Source organism: Eucyclogobius newberryi, unplaced genomic scaffold, assembly GCF_026437365.1.
Source record: "Eucyclogobius newberryi isolate DKJ021-1_F unplaced genomic scaffold, fEucNew1.0.hap1 SCAF_4, whole genome shotgun sequence".
Taxonomy (NCBI): domain Eukaryota; kingdom Metazoa; phylum Chordata; class Actinopteri; order Gobiiformes; family Gobiidae; genus Eucyclogobius; species Eucyclogobius newberryi.
This window is the reverse complement of record NW_027316056.1, coordinates 16,390,790-16,413,327: the sequence shown is the minus strand read 5'-3', so window position 1 is coordinate 16,413,327 and position 22,538 is coordinate 16,390,790.

The window sequence follows — 22,538 nt, the reverse complement described above, 5'->3', positions numbered from 1 at the left end:
ACATCAGAAGAGTTGGGACATTGCTCGCATTTAGTCTGCAGCGCCAACACACAGATGAAGGTTTATATTTTCCCAACATCTATCGATTGAGTTGAAAAATGTGACGCTATACAATAAGTTGTAGAGGGACAACAAACAAAGTTACAATTTTGCAACTTGATTTTATTTATTTTGTATTCACATTTCATCCAAAAGGCCTTTGCTACAGTGACACACTCAGTGGCACATCTTTTGTGTCCATAGAGGAGTAAAAGCAGAGGAATTTTGAAGATGTCAAATCATTAAATCATATCGAAACTGCACTGTAACGAGTTATACACCATAGCGTGACCTAAGTATCGAGATCTGTATCCTATTGCCAGGTACCTGACAATGCCCCGCCCTAATCAACAGGCTTTTAATTATTATACTAATGCATTTAATTCAACTTTTGAGGTATTCTTCTTGAGCAATCTCCCAGTTAGACAAGTAACTGAAAGGACGCCTGTGGCTCAGTGGCTGGAACGCTCATTCATTAACCCAGAAGTCGTCGGTTTGACAGGGGATTTTGGGACATTGCCAAGTCCCTATGAACATTGTTTAATCTGTTCTCACTGTCATCCTTTGATGCAACCACTGCTGTGATTTTGGGCGTTACAAAAAATATTTGAACTGAATTGAATGGATGTAGTATTATATTGAAAACACTTTTTTTTCAGTTATTTTGATTGTATTTACTATTATTGGTATATTTTTCAATTCAATGGTCCTAAGGGGATGGAGGTCCTAAGGTTGTTGATGTTCCAATAATAGTTGAGCTTTTATCTTACATCTTTAGAACGCACGCCATGATCAACACCACAACATACAGTAAGGCTAGCATATGTACTACAAAGCTATCATGTGACCACAGCCCGTAGCTCCATCTGATTGCTGGTTTGCCTTGTAGCCCTCAGCGCAGTGTACATTATTTATACCTGTGTGCATAGCATTCTTTGACCATAATTTATGAGCGGGGACATATTACAAGTGTTGATGATCAGTATGACTACGCCGTCTCCACATCCGAGTTTAATTAGGCAGTGCCGTCTCATTTCCGCTTTAATTTCAGAGTCGCACATATCTAAGAGAGCTGAAATGCCAACATGCTGCACACATAACCAGGGGGAATATTGTGCACATGTTGAACTTGAAAGCGTCCGTGAGGGAGGACTTGCTGTATACAGTTGAATGAAACCGTACGTAATGAAAAGTATGTGTGTCGCATGAGAAAACTGTCGGGGGAATGGCGCGCAGTGATTTGGAGGTGTAGAGGCAGATATGAGATAGGACTCTTTTCTCAGGGCCTAGACACTGGTGGTGGTTAAAATAAAGGAAAACCTATTCATCCTGTGCAAAGGTGGTGCTGAGGTTCAGGACTGTGAGAGCTGAAAAGCTGACCGGAAAAGTGAAGAGTTAAAACAAGCAAATTATGTCAATGGAATTTGCCTGTGTTCTGATCGCGAGACCGGTGCATCCCTAATTATTTATAGACAAAAAGCTTTTGCTGTAGTTTTTGGCCGAGTGAACTTCAGCATCTGCTCCTGATGAAAGCACACACAAGCAGCATAGAATGGGCACTAAAGTGAAAAAGAAGTATGAAACAACAACTCTAATTCATTTAGATGCTTAATTCAATGGAAATATGTCGGTGTAATCCCTCATTCGTCCAGGCGTGTTCCATAGTAGAAAAAGCTTCAGTTGTAGTCGTCTGGACTCAGTTTGAAAAAATAGACGTTTCGACTCTCATTCAAGAGTCATTGTCAATAAAAGAATTTAGATCGAGAACTCCGATATTAATACTGTTCTGTGGTAAGACCCGCCCATTGGGAGGAGCCTTCCTGAAGTAGAAAGAGTTGTTTGTTTCAACAGAAACTCCCCCCTTGTATCTACCGAGCTGGCCTATTCAGAATTTTAATGGCCTATTAGAATCCTCTTTGTCTTTGTGAGACCCTGGCTCAACCACCCTGAGTACCTGATTAGCATCTAAATGACCTGGTCCTCTACCTTTCCAGGGGTTCAGTAACCCATTATAGATACCAGGGAGATTGAATCTTAGCCCTCCATTCCTGTTTAAAGAAGGTCTTTCTTTTTTAACAAAAATAGCTTCCTTGACTCCTCTTTCAAACCATCTTTTCTCCCTGCTTAAAACCTTCACCTCACCGTCTTCAAACGAGTGATTAGAGGCTTCAAGATGGAGATGCACGGCACTCTGAGGTCCTGAACTTGTATTTCTTCTGTGCTGATAGAGCCTCTTGTGTAGAGGCTGTTTCGTCTCACCTATGTACCGTTCTTTACAGCTTTCTTCACTGCATTAGATCGAATAAACTACATTGCTCTGTTTTTGAGTCGGCAACTTGTCCTTAGGGTGAACCAGTTTTTGTCTTAAAGTGTTTCCTGGTTTAAAATAAACAGGGACTTCGTGTTGTCTAAAAATTCTCTGCAGTTTTTCCGACAGGCCAGACACATAAGGGATAGAAACACCCTTCCTTCTCTGTTCAGTTTCCCTTTTGTCCTGCTTCTTGGTTCTCTTCACTCTGTTGAGAGCCCAAGCGGGGTAACCACAGGCTGAGAGGGCATTTTGGACATGTTTTTCCTCTTTCTTCTTGCCCTCTGAGCTGGTGGGCACACCTTGAGCTCTGTGTTGTAAGGTTCTGATCACACCCAGCATGTGCTGTAGTGGGTGGTTGGAACCAAAAAGCAGATACTGGTCCGTGTGTGTAGGTTTCCTATATACCTCTATTTGGAGTTTCCCGTCCTCTCCTCTGATCGTGGAACAATCAAGAAAGGCCAAGCGATTCTCCTTAGCGTCTTCTCTTGTAAACCTGATATGTGGGTCCACCGCATTGATGTGATCAGAGAAGGTTTCCAGCTCTTGTTTCTTGATTGCTACAAAAGTATCATCGACATAGCGGAGCCACAGTTTTGGGGCTATGCCTGAGAATGAGGACAGTGTCTTCTTCTCAAAGTGCTCCATGTACAGGTTGGCCACTATGGGAGAGACGGGCGAGCCCATGGCACAGCCATGAATCTGTCTGTAAAATTGTCCCCGGAATTGAAAGTAAGTGGTGTTCAGACAGATGTCCAACAGTTTGCATATGTGTTCAGGTGTCAGTTGGTCCTTTCCTGTAGGGTGGTGTCTTCCTGCAGTCTGATTCTCACTGCTGCTACTGCATCAGAGGTCGGGATGCAGGTGAACAGGGACACAACATCATATGAAACCATGAGGTCATCTGGGTCCAGTTGGAGATGTTTCACTTTATCCACAAAGTTGTGCGTGTTTTCCACATGATGTTCCGAATTCCCCACAAGCGGAGCCAATATAGTTGTTAAATGCTTGGCCACATTGTAAGTGATGGAATCTGTGCTGCACACTATGGGTCTGAGTGGAACCTCCTTTTTGTGTATTTTTGGGAGGCCATAAATGCAGGGCATGGCTTCACCAGGATACAGTCTGTAATACAGAGGCCGGTCTATCGCTTCCTCTTTTTCCAGCCTTTGTAAACAGTCTATCACTTTCTTCTTGTAGCCACTGGTCGGATCTCTTTTCAAGCGTTCGTATGTGGTCGTGTCCTCGAGGAGGGTGTGGACTTTGGCTTCGTAATCAGCTGCGTTGAGAATCACAGTGCAACGTCCCTTGTCTGCTGGGAGGATGTTGATGCTATGATCTTTTTCCAGTGCTGAAAGTGCTTTTCTCTCTTCAGATGTGATATTTGAGGGCGGTGGTTTGGCACTCTTCAGGGTCGCTGTGACACGTAACCTCAGGTCTGCAGCCTCCGATTCAGTCATTTTGTTGTTCCTAATTGCAGTTTCAGTGGCTGTGATGTAGTCCTCTGTAGGGATGTGTTTGGAGGTGACAGAAAAGTTGAGACCTTTAGAGAGCACCTCCTTTTCTGCCTGTGTCAGAACACGATCTGATAGGTTCTTAATCCAATTGTTTTTTGCTGGTCGCTAATTTGTCTGTCTCAGTCCCAATGTCTAGCTCGACCTCACCTGCATTCTTTTTGTTCAAAAGAATGTTGAACTTCTTGATTTGGCGTTCTTTGCTCTTCCTGTGCTGTGCTTCTTGTGCTGTCTGTGTAAAATCCAGCACTCTTTTGAAAGCTTCTTCAGGGAGTATGCTGGTTAATTTCTCCTGTAAAGTTCCTGTTCTGTCTTTCAATTTATCAATTCTGACGTTGTTTTCCTGGATCCTTTCACTGAGCATCTGCATAAGGCTCCTTCTCCAAATCTTCTCTGCTCTGTGTCCTCTGACCGGTGATTTGATCTGCAGGCTCTTCGGGATCATGTTGTTCTGTCTGCATCTAAGATTGAACCTCAAGTGATTCCTGTTGTCTGCTAGTTTCCTGGCTACAGATTCGAGTTCCCGAACTAAATCCAAGGTTTTAGGCCCAAAATTCTTGGAAATATGTCGGTGTAATTCCTCATTCGTCGGTGTAATCCCTCATTCGTCCAGGCGTGTTCCATAGCATTCTGAATAGGCTAGCTCGGTAGATACAAGGGGGGAGTTTCTGTTTCTACTTCAGGAAGGCTCCTCCCAATGGGTGGGTCTTACCACAGAACAGTATTAATATCGGAGTTCTCGATCTAAATTCTTTTATTGACAATGACTCTTGGATGAGAGTCGAAACGTCTATTTTTTCAAACTGAGTCCAGATGACTACAACTGAAGCTTTTTCTACTATTAATTCAATGGAGTCATTTTGCAAATGTTGTTGTTGTTGTTGCTTTTAATAGCGGCTGGCAGCCAACTGCAAAGGTGTATTTACCCCCATCTGCTTTATTCTTTAGACATTTTGAGACATTTGAATGTCCTCATTTGCAAAATGAGGACATTCAAATTAAATGGTGCTTTAAACATTATATAAAGCTGTTTAAAACTAAATGTGCCTGTGTAGTGCCTTTAAAACAACTTCATACTAGAGGCATAAAGCTTATGCAATTACCTTTGATAATACTATTGAATTTATCTGGTAGTGTTTTTACCGTGGATATGCCTGGACAGCTCCTTTTGCAGGTGCATTGCAAAGGTCCTGGTCTTCACACATCCAACTAACAATCGAATTAACAGCAATTACAGTTCTGTGATCCAGAGTCACAAAGAAGGGAGAAAAAAGTGTTTCTTCACACCCATCATAATGCTTGAAATGCTTGAAAAAAATATCAAGAGCAGATGTGCCCAGTAAAAAAAGAAAATACTTGTAAATCAGTGGAAGTTAGGTAAAGAAAAATGTAAAAATGTCAAAGGCTTTTTCAAATTGGTCCAAAGTCTCAAATCAGACAAGGACTAAAAGGGTTGAAGACTCCTCCCCTGCAATTTTATCGGTCAATCTTACGTCTAACTCGTCTTTCTCCGGTGTACATCACAAACTTTGCTCTTTGCATCAAACTCAAACCAAAGGAGTATTGCTATTTTTGTTCCCCTTGTTTTCTATGCTGAGACCTCTAGAGAATATCCAAATGATAAAACCATTCTGTCATTAATATTCTTAGATAAAACGATACAGACCTATGTTTGGTTTGAGGTCTTGCCAAATGTGGGTCTCATTGTTTCCAAAGCTCCAGAGAGCATAAGAAAGTCAAAAATCCTGTTAGCTCTCCCACTGCTGTTACGGCAACAGAAAAGATGGGGAGTTATCAAAGCCACTCAAGTGTGTCTTTAAACTGGAGATTTGAGTCTTGTAATTACCTGGGTATAATATGTGATGACTGCTGGTTCTCTGAGGCAGGGCTTACCAATGTGTGCCCATCCAACCTTTTGGGGGCTGCCGCTGGTATATAGGCCTGCACTGTAAAACTATTCCGTTTTAATCTTGAGATTTTCTGATCTGCAGAGAATGGAACGCTGCAACAATATATTTTATTTCATACATATTTTATAATAATTTCAAAGTCAGGGGTTAGCATTTAGCTTGCCATAGCCAGACCTCCTTATTGAGTGTCTGTGTGACTATATGTTCTTGTATTATTGAGTATTCGCCATGATTTTCCATTTAGACCGTTTCAGCTCCTTAACGCTTCAACCGATTTCAACAAGTTATACCTCATTGTGATCGCTTTCACAGTAGTACGTGTGCTATTACTTTTGACATTTGAACAACTTGTGCAGAATTTTCAAAAGTATTAGTACTTTTTCCCCAGTGAAATAAATGGGGCATTATGAGTGTCTGCGTAATTCTTTAGGCTTTATTCTTTAGACTTTTGTGACGGAGAGAGAGAGAGAGAGAGAGAGAGAGAGAGAGAGAGAGAGAGAGAGGGTATCTAGTATATAGATACTGTTTAAAGAAAAATACTAAGACTACAATGAGTCCAATCTTAAGAGCTAGTAGATGTTCTCTTCACTATTTGATTTTTCCTGATTCATGTACTCCCTGTCCAATATGCTTGAATCTGCTGGGGCTTGATCCGTCCCAGGCCCATCACTCACTCCCCCAGTGTCATTTACTCTCCACCAACCACTTCACCTGCCATGCCACTTGCATAAGTCAGGACCACTGGAGAATTACGCCCACCTGCAGATGAACCCACGGACATATCAAAGAAGGCCCTTTTGCATCAACCGCCTCAGGTCCTGTTGGGTAAGCGCCTGACAGAGTGATAGAGGAGAAGAGCTAAATGCGTCTCGTTTCTGAAAGGGTTAAGCCTGGTTTCAGGAAAGCCTGCAGGCAAAATCGAGGGAAAAAAGGTCTGAGTCGGTCGGTGTCTTAAATGGTTAAAATCCCTGAGGTTAAGATGGTGTGCTGTTGATGAATGTGGATGAGCTAATAAGATACATATGTTTATGCAATGTCAATAACGAGTGAATACGAGTAGGTTTCTGTTTGCAATAAATAGTCAGACTGTGGAACATGGCCCCTTGGCTTTCCTCGCTTTAGTGCATCTCAGACTGGCTAAGCCCCCGAGAGCCAAACATCTAACTGGATCTGTCAATATTGACACACACCCAGCGTACATTCTCCACCGCCAGAGTTACCCATTATAATCCTTCAAGTTCAAAAACTTCATGTCAGAATAAACCGCTTAAAACGGCATGCATTCTTATTATCCCAAATCCTGGGGAAATCCTGGACCTAACCACAAATCTCTCTGGTGCTTTCTAATAAAAGATAAGTCCATGTGGTGTAAAAAGTATGGTGCCTTCAATTAATTATCCATGATCCTCTAACATGTGTCAAATAAACATATACCTTACATACATTTCAGATAAAGCAACCCAATGTTGCTTAAATAACTACTTTCCTTTTGGCTGTTGCTTTTTTAAGAGGCCATCACAGCAATTCATCAGCAACTGCAAGCAAAGCAGGTTTTGTTTTGGTTGAGATGCCTTGATGCTACACTGTCAGTAAACTGGATTCAGATCCGTGTTCACAAGTGTTCACTCAAAAATGTGTACCAGACACCTTGGCAATAAAAATGTGTATTTGACTTTTTCATTGTTTGGGCATGAGAGCACACTACACACTATGATAAACTCTATGTATCTACATTTTCAAAACATAAATTAACTAAGTATCTTGTCATCAAACATCCTGTGAAATCTTACATCTTGTGACATTTACAGGCATTTCAAGAGAGTCCAGCAACAGACGCTGTATGGAGTGGAGGTGTGAGTAAGCGGGGCTCCCCCGTCACATCCGGTGGCAAAAAACTAAATCAATTGAAGACTAGAAAATCTGCAATGGCTGAAGCCATTGCTGGAGTGTCTGCGTCTCTCCCTCTCCCCCCATCTCCCCCCCTCTCTCTCCCTCTCTCCCTCTCCCCCTCCCTCTCCCCCCCTCTCTCTCCCTCTCCCCCTCTCCCCCTCTCCCCCTTTCCCTCTCTCCCCCTCTCTCTCCCTCCCTCTCTCTCCCTCTCCCCCTCCCTCTCCCCCCCTCTCTCTCCCTCTCCCTCTCTCTCCCTCTCCCCCTCTCCCCCCTCTCCCTCCCTCTCTCTCTCACTCTCCCCCTCTCTCCCCCCCTCTCCCTCCCTCTCCCCTCCCTCTCCCCCCCTCTCTCTCCCTCTCTCTCCCTCTCCCCCTCTCCCTCTCTCTCCCTCTCCCCCCTCTCCCTCCCTCTCTCTCTCACTCTCCCCCTCTCTCCCCCTCTCTCTCCCTCACTCCCTCTCCCCCTCTCTCCCTCCCTCTCTCTCCCTCTCCCCCTCCCTCTCCCCCTCTCTCCCTCCCTCTCCCCCTCTCCCTCTCTCCCTCCCTCCCTCCCTCCCTCTCTCTCTCCCTCTCTCTCCCTCTCCCTCTCCCCCTCCCTCTCCCTCTCTCTCTCCCCCTCTCTCTCCCCCTCTCTCTCTCCCTCTCCCCCCCTCTCTCTCCCTCTCCCTCTCCCCCTCCCTCTCCCTCTCTCTCTCCCTCTCCCTCTCCCCCTCCCTCTCCCTCTCTCTCTCCCCCTCCCTCTCCCCCTCCCTCTCCCTCTCTCTCTCCCCCTCTCTCTCCCTCTCTCTCTCCCCCTCTCTCTCCCCCTCTCTCTCCCTCTCCCTCTCCCTCTCTCCCTTAGTGTTGTAACAATGCAGATGTGGAGCTAGTAGAGTTCCACTCAACATGGCACTGCCCGTCGACTGCAGCTAGGCTCTTTTGGCTCATTCATGATGCATCCTGATGGCCATACTAACTTGTCAGTGATAGGTCTGGTTAGTACTTGTACCAGTGTCCATGTATGTTGGTGTATGAATGAGAGTGTGTTTGTGAGTGAAAACGGGACAATAGATAGAAATTAGCCCATGGCAAGTTTACAGCATGCATATCATGTATGTTCATTAACATGAACTGTCCTGGCCAAATAACCAAATAATAATAATGATTGTGAAAATATCATCTGAATTTCATTACTGAGATAATGCAACAACAATAAAAATAGATTGAGATCAAGATATTAAACCAATATCAGGGTGAAATCTGAATAATTTCATATTTCATATCTGCCACGCACTGAGCAGGAGGAGATTTACATGTGAGCCTGAAGGAGTGAGAGCGAGAGTTAGAAAAGGTACTCTCTGGTTACAGGCCTTTACGATATACGGCTGGATGACATTTACTGTCTGTGCTTGTCGGTCAGAGCATTATCCAATCAGACAGTGACATATGGTGAGAAATAAAGCCTTTGTCTTGAGAGATCTAAAGATAAGAATCGTATTTCCATTAAATCAATGAGCTGTGTGCTTTACTGCAATGAATAATGCATCTGGTCCTTCGAACCAACTTCCCCCTCTCTGCCTGCCCATTTTGGCTCGTTCTCCTCCGCTCTCTGTTTGTAATGCACGCCGTCATGTCTCAAGTATTTTCATACCTTTGCACTTCATAATAAAGTGAAGGTCTTGATCCTGTTCCAACAAAGCTACTTCATTCTCGCTAACGATGCTCCAAGACTGACTGATGAGGATGGCAAGGCGTAACCAAGTCTGCAATGTAATGATATGTTAATAAAATGATTGACAATAGGATTCCGACTACAGCTTTTTCACTCAATTTTCCAATTTTCCGTCAGCGCAGAAGGTGTGTGAGACCATATATTATATATTTTTTCGGAATACCAATACTCTTTTCAACTAAATTACTTCATTGATAAATAGGTATTTTTTCTGCCAATTATATATATCTTAATTGGCAGAAAAAATACATCTTTATCAATGAAGTGATTTAGTATTCTGTGTGTTAATCACCCTTATTACTAGAAAGCCTCAGCCTGAGAGTGAGTAGTGATTTGCTAAATATGAATGTGAATGCCACATGCTACAAAAATATATCCAAGCTTAGAACAGACACCACCTCCGTCCTAATTTGTGCCAATTGGTTTCAGGATCAAATGCGAGTCAGATCAAATGAGTCCAAGCACTATTATCAATTACCAATTATCAATTACAATTATCAATTATTGATTATCAATTATCAATTAGGTTGTGCACCAAATGCTTTCTCTCTGTTTTTATTTATTAGTAGTTTATTTAAAAGGGACAGAATTGAGAGCAATGCCACATTTAAAATAGAAACCGATGCCATGTCCAAGTCTAATTTGCAGACCTCCAGTTTATCCATGGCTTTCTGTGAAGTGTTCATGTTGGTTTCTCCTACATCAGAGTATTTTCTGACTCAGAACACTGTCAATTTTTAACATCGACAGGACAACTCTCTTTTATGCATCTTTCCCTTTGTGGCATGGTTTGGCAGTCTGGCTCTGAAAGACATGAATAAAGTGAGTCAGATCATTAAATGGTCCAGTAGGCTGATGAGTGAGCCCCAGCTGAGTCTTTAGGACCAACAAACTAGGCAGGTATAGCATGTAGCCTCCAACATTGTGAGCTGTGACCCCCATTCTTTATTTGAAGCGTTCCACCTCCTCCAACCTCCAAGTGCCAATCTGAAGAACAAAGTGTTATAGGAACAGCTTTGTTCCATCAGCAGCCATCTTTTTGAACACATCTGAGGATCTGTCTTTTCTCTCATTTCGTATGGATTTTTATATCAATTATGTATCTATTAATGTGTGATTTTGTGAGCCAATGTGACTGTCTGAATGTTTGATTATGTGTCTGATTGTGATATTCTTTTATTTGCTGCACAACAAATCAACCTACGGGTATAAATCAAGTCAGCTTAACCAAAGTGAAATAAAATCATGGTGAGGTGGCATGCAGCCAAAAGCATCTGGCCAACAATCTTGTATATTGAGCACATTGTTTACCATGATGATGTATCAGTCTTGTTTGCACACCACCCTCCTTCTCACGACCATTGGCTCCATTAAATCCCATTCAGTATATCCCCTACTGTGAACTTGAACTAAGACGACATCCTTTGCACCCGTTGAGTTTTGACAAGACACACAACAGACTGGTCCACACTTCCTTAATAACTGTGTGTATTGGAGTCTACAGGCGTGTGTAAAGCCCTATTGATCCCCTGCAGAGAGACGAGGCTGCCAGTCCGACGGGGTGTGCGCCACTGACCTTGTCTCCCTCCATGTAATTAATTAAAACTTCACAGTGGGCCTGACAGCTGATGGATTGTCCTCTTGTTGATTGTTACTGTTGTGGTAGTGGCTCACACACATGCGGAGGCTTTGGGACGCTTCGGTGTGTCAGCGGAGGAGCGAAGCACTGAGGGGAGAGGTAGTGATTACTGTGGTCTGTTAACGGTGACAGCGGCAGTCCAGCGTGGGGCGCATTACCCCGATAAGGCTGGTAATTGTGTCTTTAATTAAGGAATGAGGCTGTGCTGCTGTTAGAGTGCGGTGAGGTTAACTTCTGAAGACCAAACAAAGTCCATACGCTGATATTAGAAGTGCGTGGTCTATTATAATTGTCACCAAAGGCACATATACGTCTTCATATCATTGTATTATACGGTGAGTTATTGACTGTGGAGCGTTATTCAGAACCGCCTTCAACTGCCTCCTCAACTTTGATGCTTGAATTGTTAATGTGGGTAACTTTTTGCCAGTGCTCCAGCGTTCTGTTGCTTCAAATCAATTACAACTTCTTTCAAATGCACTATAATGCGCAATTAGATTTATATTAGGTCATATACTTTATCTGTCACTGGCTGTGTGTGTTTATTTTCTTTCTTACAAAATTCTACTTTTGGCTGACTAACCACACAATAGTTTCCCCACATACTGCAGCTCTGGTCTCCAAACAGTGGGCTGAAGTCAGAGAAAGAGTGCAATGATTCTACTACAGACACAGCTGGGTTAACACTAATCTATAACAAACCAGATGCACAAACATAGCACTCCAAAGGGCTCCTTCTGCTTCACCACTTATCCTGTTTGACGGGAACATGTTGGCAAGGCCACACTCAAAAGCCCTGATTTTTCTACCTGGGTTTTTGTACTGCGTCTCTAGCCTTCCCTTCATCCCACTCAGCCAACCAAAACTACAGAGTGTCAGGCCTGTTTCATCATTTTTCTTTCCGTTTTCAAAAGAAAGAGTTGTTTTTGTGCTTCACTTGCTCCAGGAGCAAGTCAGTGGCCTTGTGCACAAACACACATTTCAGCCTACGCAAAATTGGGCTTTACTTTAATACTTATAACATACAGTATATGCACGCAGTACCTCTATTCAGCGCTCTGCGATGGCAGCTGCATGTGGAAATCATTTTCAATTTTCTGTCCATCAGTGTTTTGACTTCTCTCTCTGTCTCTTTATCAGATGTACCTTGAGAGAAGAGTGAAACCCTTCCTTCATTGCTTCCTGCTTCCTTCCTGCAGTGCTGTTTTTGATAGCAGAGAGGATCACAATCTGCAGAGACATGAGCTGCCAGTAAACACAAGACATGGGATCCAAGGCTCTCACTCTGCTTTATTCTAAGTTTATTCACTGCCACAGATCTATACTAATTGACTGCCTCGAATATAGATGAGAAAAGAGATTACTGGGAGGACTGCTGCCAGTGCAACATTATTGACTCATTTTGCATCTTTGTACGGCTTTACACAACCTTACAGCATAACTTAAACATATGTTTATACAGAAATATACTGATCTGATTGTTCAGCCTAAAGGGATTCAGCGGCTTCTTATTTGGCTATTTACAGCCCAACAACCAAGTAAAAGTAAGTAGGTAATAAAATGTATGACATAGTTATAATTAAGTAATTAGTTTATTAAATCAAGTTACCCTTACAATGTATTTGCGGTTGATCCATTTTATCTTTACCACCAATATAAAACCTTCTTATAACTTATATCGGCAATATCTACTTTTTTCGTTTAGCAGTTATCGGCCTTCATTGGTCAGTATTTTTGGGGCTGACCACCTGATTAAATGAAAATTATTATTATTATACTATTCTTATACCGAGCAGTGCAATGTAGAGCAGTGCACCGAATTGAAAGTAATTAAGTTTATAATAATTGAAAGCTATTGTTGAGTTCTATAAAACTCAACAATAGCTTTCAGTAAGGGGTTCTCGAAATTCAAAAGCAAGATTAAGAACATGATAACCTTAGATATAACTTACTATTATATGGATATGTTAGCGTTATGACTGAATTGCGCTGGAATAAAAAAGCACCATGCAATCTTTACAATGACTCCAAGAAAGCTTAAGGAATTGGAGCTCTGCTTTTTATGTCTCAGATCAAATATGTACAGAATTTATTGAATTCCAATTATTCATGTTTGTGTCGTACCCCCAGAAGACACCCAAGCCTCTATTGAACAAAATATCTGCATGTTTAGCCTAGAAAACACTTCGAGGAGCGGATTAGACAGAAAGGACTAAGGAGATTTTGCCTGGGACTGTCAGTGAAACCGCAGCAATACCTCAGTGCTTTCCTCCCGTCTTGGGGGAGCTCAGTTGAGCTAATTAGCCATAATATCAGCAAGAAAACTCTTCTCGCTTGGTTGACACACACAACAGCCCCTAATTGACTGCCTGCTGTTGTGAGCCTTTAATACAGCCAAGGAGCAAGCTGTACCTTAGCGATTATGAAGTTCAGCGATATAGAGTGTTACATAAAGCACATTCTTGCAAAACCAATCCAATGTCACCAACTAAAGAAAGAAAGAAAGACTGGTTGAATAAACAAAGATGTTCCCAAAAAATAGTGCAACATTTATACAGCTGCTTGAAGCTATTGCATTTGTATTTTGGATGTTGGGAATGCTAAAACAAGAGGAGAAGATGTGTACAGTCTCGATGAATGGACTCTGCAGTCAACATATAGACAAAGCCAATAGTCAAGGTCAGCAGAATCTATGCTACAAATTGACTATATATATATATATATATATATATATATATATATATGACTATATATATATATATATATATATATATATATATATATATGACTATATATATATATGACTATATATATATATATATATATATATATATATATATATATATATATATATATATATATATATATATATATATATATATATATATATATATATATATATATATATATATATATTACTCCTCTCCTTGACTCCTTGAACCGACACCTTAACGTGGTGGAGGGGTTTGAGTGCCCGAATGATCCCGGGAGCTATGTTGTCGGGGGCTTCATGCCCCTGGTAGGGTCTCCCAAGGCAAACAGGTCCTAGGTGACGGGTCAGACAAAGATCGGTTCAGAAGCCCACTATGATGACAACACGAACAAGGCCGTTTACGTCGCCCGGATCGGCGTCACCGGGGCCCCATCCTGGAGCCAGGCCTGGGATGTGTGCTCCATGGCGAGCGCCTGGTGGCCGGGTCTTACCCCACGGGGGCCGGCCGGGCACAGCCCGAAAGAGCGACGTGGGGCCGCCCTCCCGTGGGCCCACCACCCGCAGGAGGATCCATAAGGGGCCGGTGCAGAGAGATCTGGGCGGCAGTCGACGGCAGGGGCCTCGGCGACCAGATCTCCAGACACAGAGACTAACTCTGGGGACATGGAATGTCACCTCGCTGGGGGGGAAAGAGCCTGAGCTTGTGCGGGAGGTTGAGCGATACCGACTAGATATAGTCGGCCTCACCTCCACGCACAGTTTGGGCTCTGGAACCATCTCCTCGAGAGGGGCTGGACGCTCCACTTCTCTGGTGTTGCCCGCGGGGAGAGGCGGCGGGCTGGTGTGGGCTTGCTGATAGCCCCTCAGCTCAGCCGCCACGTGTTGGAGTTTACCCCGGTGAACGAGAGGGTCGCGTCCCTCCGCCTTCGGGTGGGGGACAGGTCTCTCACTGTTGTGGCGGCCTACGGGCCGAACAGCAGTGCAGAGTACCCGGCCTTCTTGGAGACCTTGGGAGGGGTACTGGACAGTGCACCGACCGGGGACTCCGTTGTTCTACTGGGGGACTTCAACGCCCACGTGGGCAATGACAGTGACACCTGGAGAGGGGTGATCGGGAAGAACGGCTTCCCCGATCTGAACCCGAGCGGTGTTCAGTTATTGGACTTCTGTGCTAGCCACGGATTGTCCATAACGAACACCATGTTCAAGCACAAGGGTGTCCATCAGTGCACATGGCACCAGGACACCCTAGGCCGGAGGTCAATGATCGACTTTGTTGTCGTGTCATCAGACCTCCGGCCGCGTGTCTTGGACACTCGGGGGAAGAGAGGGGCAGAGTTGTCAACCGATCACCACCTGGTGGTGAGTTGGATCCGCTGGCGGAGGAGGAAGCCGGACAGACTTGGCAGACCCGGGGTGGTGGTCCCTCTGTTCAAGAAGGTGGGACCGGAGGGTGTGTTCCAACTACAGAGGGATCACACTCCTCAGCCTCCCAGGTAAGGTCTATTCCAAGGTACTGGAGAGGAGAATCCGACTGATAGTCGAACCTCAGATTCAGGAGGAGCAGAGTGGTTTTCGTCCCGGTCGTGGAACACTGGACCAGCTCTATACCCTCCATCGGGTGCTCGAGGGTTCATGGGAGTTTGCCCAACCAGTCCACATGTGCTTTGTGGATCTGGAGAAGGCTTTCGACCGTGTCCCTCGGGGTGTCCTTTGGGGGGTGCTCCGGGAGTACGGGGTCCGGGGCCCTTTGCTCAGGGCTGTCCGGTCCCTGTATGACCGGAGCAGGAGCTGTGTTCGCATTGCCGGCAGTAAGTCAGACCTGTTCCCAGTGCATGTTGGACTCCGCCAGGGCTGCCCTTTGTCACCGGTTCTGTTCATAATTTTTATGGACAGAATTTCTAGGCGCAGTCAAGGGTCGGAGGGTGTCCAGTTTGGGGACCACAGGATCTCATCTCTGCTGTTTGCAGACGATGTTGTCCTGATGGCTCCATCAAACCCGGACCTGCAACATGCACTGGGACGGTTTGCAGCCGAGTGTGAAGAGGCTGGGATGAGAATCAGAACCTCCAAATCCGAGGCCATGGTTCTCGACCGGAAAAAGGTGGCTTGCCCTCTCCAGGTGGGTGGGGTGTCCTTGCCCCAAGTGGAGGAGTTCAAGTATCTCGGGGTCTTGTTCACGAGTGAGGGAAGAATGGAGCGTGAGATCGACAGGCGGATCGGTGCAGCGGCTGCAGTGATGCAGTCGCTGCATCGGACTGTTGTGGTGAAGAGGGAGCTGAGCCGAAAGGCAAAGCTCTCGATTTACCGGTCGGTCTACGTTCCTACCCTCACCTATGGTCATGAGCTTTGGGTAGTGACCGAAAGAACAAGATCGCGATAAAAGCGGTCGAAATGAGTTTCCTCTGCCGTGTGGCTGGGCGCTCCCTTAGAGAGAAAAGGTGAGGAGCTCGGCCACACGGGGGGAGCTCGGAGTAGAGCCGCTGCTCCTCCACGTCGAGAGGAGCCAGCTGAGGTGGCTCGGGCATCTGTTCCGGATGCCTCCTGGGCGCCTCCCTCGGGAGGTGTTTCAGGCATGTCCCACCGGGAAGAGGCCCTGGGGAAGACCCAGGACACGCTGGAGAGACTATGTCTCTCGGCTGGCCTGGGAACGCCTCGGGATCCCCCCGGAGGAGTTAGAGGAAGTGTCTGGGGAGAGGGAAGTCTGGGAGTCCCTGCTCAGACTGCTGCCCCCGCGACCCGGCCCCGGATAAAGCGGCAGAAGATGAATGGATGGATGGATATATATTACTCCAGTGGTCCGGACCATCTGGGCATTAATTGGACTCTCTTTGTTCCTTTTTCTTCTACTTTTTTTAATATTTAGTTTTTAAGTGTTAAAATGTAAAAACAAATATTATATTACAAGATAGCACTCAACACAGAGAGAGGAAGTAAAGATAAAAGGGAACAACAGCAGGAAGCTACTGCACATGCGTCAACATAAAAGTCCCTTTTAGTCCAACATGTGTTTGTTTTGTCCATGTTCAGCTTAAGGACCAAAGTATTATTTTCCCCCCATTTGTCAGACGTCTGTTACGATGACAGTCCATTCCTTGATTGTTGTTGAGGTTTATGTCATCCATTTCTTTGTGATGGCCTTTTTTTCTGCCGCCAAAAGTACATTCCAAAGATTGTTGTATTGTGTACGTGGCAGGAGTGTTGAGACCCAAGTACAAAGTTCTAAAATTTAGAGGGATGACAATGTCAAAAACAGTCTGTAGTGCATTGTTCATTTCATTACAAAGTGTTTGAGATATAGGACAAACCCAAACCCTGGCTGCCACATTTTCTCCAACATTTTCACAATACTTGGCCCTTTGACGGAGTGTTATGAAAAGACGTGACATTGGATTTTGTGGCCGTATTTCTACTACTACAAGAGTAGTAGTAATCCCTGACCTTAACCAACCTTTTATGCTTGAAAAAAATATGGTTTCTTTGTAATGATTTTCTTTTGTGGGTTGCAACAGTAAATAATCTACCGTTTTAGCAAAATCCTTCACCTTCTCAAACCAGATATTTCATTCTTACATACATATTTTTGTTGGGTCAGCTGCCTGCTTCATTTACGCATTCTGTTTTTAAACCTGTAATAAAAGGAAATGGCATGCCCTACTAATAAATGACATTGGTTTAGAAGAAGAAAAAAAAGATTCTCCAGCAATGTTATACAAATCTCCAGGATTTTTAGCAGGGGAAACAGAAAAAAACACATAATATTGAAATAAACCTCAAATCCCCTTTCAAAAAAAGTCACATAAACAACGTACATCGCATCCTCTGGGAATGACTCATGATGGACTACGAAAGGTTTATTGTCGACGTGGAGAAATTTAAGACCCTTTACGACATCAAACATGCATTTTACAAGGACAATTTAAGAGAGGAAAAGGCCTTGTAATTAATTGTTGCAAAGTGATACATGGTATGTATGTGACTATTACTTTTAGGAAGACTATAACCTTCTGGCAGGGGGACTGTCGATGAAAACAAGCCTTTTGTCTAATTCGGGAACATTAACGTTGCCATCCATCCGTGCATTTTCTTTTGCTTATCCAGGACATGATCGCGGGGGCAGCAGTCTAAGCAGGGACTCCCAGACATCCCTCACCACAGACACTTCCTCCAACTCCTCCGGGGGGATCCCGAGGCGTTCCCAGGCCAGCCGAGAGACATAGTCCCTCCAGCGTGTCCTGGGTCTTCCCTGGGGCCTCTTCCCCGTGGGACATGCCATAATAACATAATTGTCATCATGTTTGTTAATACTGTCCCAATGAAAAACAAATAGATATGATTAGCTCTCTAGTCTAATCTAGTTACAACAAACACAACTTTTTTATAGTATAAACACGGGAAGATGGACGCACAAGTGTTGCGGGGTCGGCTTTGATGTCTAGGGTGTAAATTGGTAAATGTGTCTACACTGCATGTGCCTATTGCTCAATTCAATGTAATTAGAGTTGTGTTGTGGAACTGCTGACAAACTAACAGACACAAACGCTACTACTTTTGTACTAAAAACACATTAAACCACGCATGAACCCTTTCACCATTCAAAAATCATATCGGGTTGCATTAATCTATCCACTTGTCTTGCAAATGGACTGATTGTCAGAGATGTTATGGACATTCCCGAGACACACCCGTCCATACACGCAAAGATATCACCGATCGATCGTGACTTATTATGCCGACCACATAACAAAACAATTTTAGAAGCCAAGAGTGGTTGGGGGGGTAGTGAAGGGGAAAAAGCATGGATATTGAACATAAACATGCCTTGTCTGATGGGGGATTGGGAGGGGCAGGTGGCCTCTGGAGTCATTTAGACAATTCATCCATTTTTAAAAAGGATTTGATAGATACCAATCCCCCCTGTCTGAATCTTTCGCACATTTTCCTTTTGATTCCGACAATAAGATGTGTCTGCAGCTGTCTCCTTGTCAATCAATCCAGCTCGACACCATTTCTCTACTGTACGAATATTGATGGTTGTATCCGTTTAAGCGTCCGTGCCGACTTGTGCGGATTTAATCTTCACACAGCGATAGAGTGGGAGGAATCTGATGGGGCCTTCGCCTAACCCCACGGGAAAGGCCAGTGCATTAGTCAGAGAATAGATCAGTTCTAGCTAAGATGAATATGAGCGCATAGATTGGCCTGCCATCTGGGGAGGGACGCACAAATGCAGGTGTGTGCGCGTGTACAACGAGGAGGGTGAGGGATAAATGAGTGAGGAGGGCAATGGGATGGAGTAGGCATAACCAAACAGACTCAGAGCGGAGCACATCACAGCGAGGGGCCAAACGCAGACACATTCAGATAGTTTCTATATATGTTTTTTTTTTTTTTTACAGTGACGGTAGCAACAGCAGTGGCAGAAGAGGGAGTTTCTCACAACGGCTTGGGTTCTGAGGCACAAACTGGACTGGAGGGTTTGTGGTATTGTGGCATAAATAACCTAACACTTTAAAAAGAAGTCTTGACAAGATTTGTTAATGGTTAAATTGTAGTTGATAAGAGTTTGGCGATATATCACAATTTAGATAATACTGTGGATGTTGTTGATATGCCACCTTTGAACATTGGGTGCTATTGTTTGTTGGGAAATAAGCATATAAATTATTTTTCTGAACTTATTGGGATTAATTTGACAGGTATTGCATTTGTTTTATAATTAAACCTCATCAAATAAGATTAAAGACATGTTTTCACACATTTCTGTTGGATTGACATAATATTGTCTGATTGTCGTTATCGGGAGGCTCTATTTTGTTCCATTAGAGCATTAGTAGCAATAAGCTTTTAATATTAGCTTAATGGTTTATGTTATGTAAGCTGTAATGTTTTTTTCAGTTGTATTCAGACTTTATTAAGTGCAAGTAGCATAAGCTACACTGTAATTAGTGTAATTTCATGTCAGACTTTCTCGATTGATGAAATGTGTGAGTGTGGCTTGGTGATACAGAATAGAGCAGCATAAAGCAGGTCAGTGCAATAACATCCACACACAGAACTCACACACACTGCAGTTTGTGGCAATACTCACATTTCAAACTTGATAGCAATACTAAAAAAACAATTTGATACTCGATACTGGTTTTGATACCACAATGATGATCAAAAACACACTTTTTTAATGAAATATAAAATGTCGTTTTTAGCTCAAAATGTTATTATGCAGCCATGTACCAGGTACAATATAGATCAAAGCAATTCGAAAACTATTCAGAAAAGGTCCAATGTTGTTCAGTATCAGTAATAATAGTTATATATGAGCAAGTTTTGATTCTAGATTCAATACAAGACATTAGTCATCTCTCATGGTCACTGAGCAGCTTAGTCGAGAGGTCCACAGCGAGTCCTAGGTCAGTAAAAACATTCGGTTTGGAGTCGAGTTCAGACATAAGAGAAAGGCTATTTTCTGTTTTAAATGGCTGCCCTGATTATGTTCAAAGAATGAATATTGATGTATATTTGTATTTGTTTTTAATCATAAAAAGTGTATATATTGTTTTTTTGTCAAATTATCGCCCAATCCTATATCTGGATATGGATTGTTATACCCAGATGACTAACTCTAGTGGTGTTGAACGCTTGTATGAGGCCACAATGAACTATATACAGGAGCCAGTTGTGCCAGTAACAAACTCAACCGCTGTGTGATTTACAGTAGTCGAGGGCAACACATTTCATGTCAAAAAACATGCAGGAGGATCTTTATTTGTGACCTGCCCGATATTTGAACTGCAGTTCTTACAAACTATAATTCACAGACCGGTGGGGCATATTTTTGGGAGAGCGCTTGTGTAATGCAGTTCCTCCAACCCTGTGCATGTGGTGTCAAAGAGCTTTTATCTAATCTCTTGTGCAAGTTTTATGCTAAACATTACACTGATGCCTGCAGTTGAAAATCACCAAGCTGACAGCTGCAAATGTGTGTGGAAATGGTGGTGATAATAAACCAATTACATAGAGCCCCATCAGCTTTATCATCATCTCCTCCATTTCTTATCGGACGGTTGCCTGCCGTCATGCCGTGTCTCAGATGGCCATCACCCCGCCCCCTGCACTTGTCACTTTAACACCTCACCCTCCCGAGGCCCTGCTCTTCCATCCTCACTCTCACGCTCCTTCACTTTTTCTGTCCTAATGTACTGTCCACTCCTCCCTTTGAGCCCCATCGTTGGTTGCCTCCTTCCTTCCTTCCTTGCAGAGGCACCACTCCCTCGCCTGTCCCCTCATCCATCAGACTGAGTAATGGCCATGGGGGCGGGGAGTCACCCTGCAGCTGTCTGCGATGGACACTGATCACACACACAGTCACTTTGGGCTCAGGGCACAGCCATCTATTTTGCGCATGGCACTTGTCATGCTCAAGAGTGCACTGGACTTCCTAGACTCCAGCAATTACAAAAAGCTCAAGTGGTGTACCTCTCATTAAAAGTAAATGCGATAACAAACTTCACAAACTGTAAAGTCACATCAAAGCTATGTAATGCATATTTTGAGATATGAATGCTTAAGAAGGGAACCTGGTAAATACTTGATATAACATTTTGTGCATTTTTTAACCTCTTTTTTAGGGGCTAAAAGTTGCTTTACAGGTTGGTACATTATTTATTGATTGCATACTCTTTAGTGGTAAGGTAAGTGTATTTTTGCCACAGCTGCCCTGGGATAGACTGACAGAAGTGAGGCTGTCAATCTGCTCCAGTCACTCCGACCAAAACCAATTATTTTTTGGCAAGGTGGGTAAAGTGGCACCTGGTTTTCCCCTGCTGGACCAGTCCAAATTCTACAGGCTTTTAGCATTCCACACCTGCTACATTACATATTTACTACAACTGAAGTAGCTTACAACCGTGTGAAGTGAATAAATAATGACTACAGTGCTTTGCGAGGCTTGTCGAGCTTGTAAACTGCATATTATTATTACTGGTAATGGGAAAAGTTCTTTAACGTGACTATGACAAGAATTGCAGCAATAACAATTTTAATTCATTCAAGTATATATATCATAAGTACTAGTTATGATCTCCTTTCCTGCACAATTAAGCCTACTTTAATGGATCATTCTCTACACTAAAGAATAGATAGCTTCTAGGAATCCGTTGTTATTTAAAAATAGAAGGGTCACTTTCCTTCAGATTCACATTTACAGTATACTTAAAAAAGCATGCATTTTGTTTACTTTATTATTGCTTTGTGTTGAGTTGCTATCTTATTGTTAGTGTTCTCTCACATTTACAACTGCGACGCTCCATCGAGTAAACTGAGTTAATGCCTTAACATTTTACAAGGCGCTTTTCTGTCCCTGCCAAGCACCAGGAGTACACTTAAACATGAGCTAATTTTCCAGGGGTGATTGTACGCTTAAATCCAAATAACAGAGACTCACTGACATATTTAAAGACACCATTATTTTCCTTTTACTATACGTTGTCATTGGGTTACAATTCAGTTCCATTGTGTCTCAGAAGTGTATTTGTGAGCAGTGACTGAGCTCGGCCTATTGAAGGGCACTGGAATGGACTTGCTATCCTTCGAGTGCTACCCTCTTAATGATATCTTAATTGCCTTTTTGTTCATATTATGAAATTTTAATGGCCTGCCGAGCTTTTACCTACAGACCAGCCTTAGTCTGTTAGGCCCTCACATCACAGCCAGTTATGATATCATTTGTCAAAAATTATGTCCCATTTGTCATTTGGAGCCAATAAATTATGAATGTGCCGCTGGTGAAAGGGGAATGACCACTCGTGTGTTTCAA